Source organism: Echinops telfairi, unplaced genomic scaffold, assembly GCF_000313985.2.
Source record: "Echinops telfairi isolate 266 unplaced genomic scaffold, ASM31398v2 ScPeMD7_3;HRSCAF=10, whole genome shotgun sequence".
Classification (NCBI taxonomy): domain Eukaryota; kingdom Metazoa; phylum Chordata; class Mammalia; order Afrosoricida; family Tenrecidae; genus Echinops; species Echinops telfairi.
The window spans coordinates 62,407,821-62,409,651 of NW_022103899.1; the positions used below are offsets into that span (position 1 = coordinate 62,407,821).

Below are 1,831 nucleotides of genomic sequence, written 5' to 3' on the forward strand. Positions count from 1 at the left end.
CTTCTCCGCCGTAGCTGCAGATCTCTCTCTTCTCGCTCTCGCTCTCAGCCTCTTGCCTGCTCAGGCAGGTGTTCCAAAGTCCTTCAGCTCTGCCAACACTGCCCAGAGACCGCACACACCACCAAAGCCTTCAAGGATGCTCCACACCCTGGTCCCATGCACGGAAGTCCTCTCGCTCCACACCCTGGTCCCATGCACTGCAGCCCTCTCGCCCCCTCCTGCTGGCCTCCAGCTTCTGCTGCCCCGCTGCTCACTGTCCCCTGTGTCTGTGGAGCTGCCCCTCTCTGTCTGTCCTGGTCTAGGAGGCTCCCAGTGCAGGGACCCAGGCCCAAGGGACATGCTCAGGTCCTGTCTCCTCTTGGTGGGAGCCAGGCCCCCCCTCTGCTGCTGACTCGCTCCTGCTGTTTCCTATCAGATGCACATGTGACTTCAGCAGGGCGCTGACAGACAGGTGGTGACCGGGGTAAGGCTGGTGACCTGAGTCACACCCTCTATCTAGTAAGGACTGCTGGTCCAGCCAAGTCAGTGGTCACAGATTTGGGGTACAGAACTCAACTGGTAGCATCCCCCCTTTGTCACAAGGACTGTGCCAGAAGGGACATTATGTCATTCCCTGCACCAGTGTGCTTCCCAGGTGCATCTGCCCCCCACCCTCGAGGCCCCAATCTGCTACCCACTGTCTGACACCAGTGGCCTCTCAAAGTGCCTCTTCCAACCTTGAAAACAAGGGGTGTCAGCAGCCACAGCTGGGAGAGGCCTCGCTGGGCTGAGGAATGGGGCTGGAGGGTAGAGGAGGGAATCGATTTTCTCCTGTCTCCGTCTGAGGTGACTCAGGGATGTCTCCCTTGTGGTCATTTCAGGCCTCATCACCAGGCCTGACACCTGCCCCAGGGGGCCCAGGGCTCTTTGCAACTAATGACTGTGAGTGTGTGTGTGAAATGACTGTGTGTGAGAATGAGTGTGTCTGTGTGTTAGTGTGTGGGGGAGTATGAGTGTGTATGTGTGTGTGTGTGTGCGTGTGCCTGTGAACCTGTGGGTGTGTGTATGCGAGACTGTGTGCCTATATGTCAGTGTGCACTGTCGATGTAAATGGGTATTATTTGTGCCTGAGTGTGTATCTGTATAACTTCGTGTACATGTGTGTATGTGCCTCCTGTGTGTACTTGAGTGTATCTGCAGGCACTTACCCACCAACAAAATAGAAGTGTCCCTGCTTCCAACATACGTTCCAAACCACCACCCCCAGAGTCCCTTTGCCCCTCCCCCAATGGGCAGCCCTGGGCTCTGTCTGGGGTCTGCCCCCACACTGGGAGAGCTGTGTGCTCTCAGGACCAAGAGAGCCAGGGCAGCTCTGCAGCTGAGACGCCCACTTAGCCCCCCATCCTGCTCTTCTGCACACAGGGTCACCTTCAAGCAGGACCTTTGGTGACCGTGGGCAGAAGCTGGGCTCCCAGGAGAGTGGAATGGGGCAGGGCAATGCTGGTGAAGCAGAGTTGGGCTGGGGTGCTGGTGGGAGAGGGTGGTGGGGAGGCAGGTGCTCATAGAAAGGGCACCTGAGGGCTGTGGTGCTTTCTGGTGTCTTTCCACTCAGCTCTCCACTGTCACCTGGGTGACTCACCCTTTCTAGAAGGAAGTGGGAGCAGGAGAGGGTGAAATTCTCAGGGTGGTCAGTCCCATGAGGACCCAAGTCTGCTCCATAGGGTCACCAAAATGTGGTATGAATGGGTGGGTGGGCAGATGGATGGATGGATGGATGAGTGGGTGGGTGGGTAGATGGATGAATGGATGAGTGGGTGGGTGCATGGGTGCATGGATGGTGGATAGATGGATA

General features: G+C 57.2%; 1 protein-coding gene across 1 annotated transcript in view; it reads left to right on the forward strand.

Moving 5' to 3' along the window:
- Nucleotides 1-1,831, forward strand: part of MLPH (melanophilin) — a 46,017-nt gene that overhangs the window by 33,141 nt on the left and 11,045 nt on the right. The window lies entirely within an intron of this gene.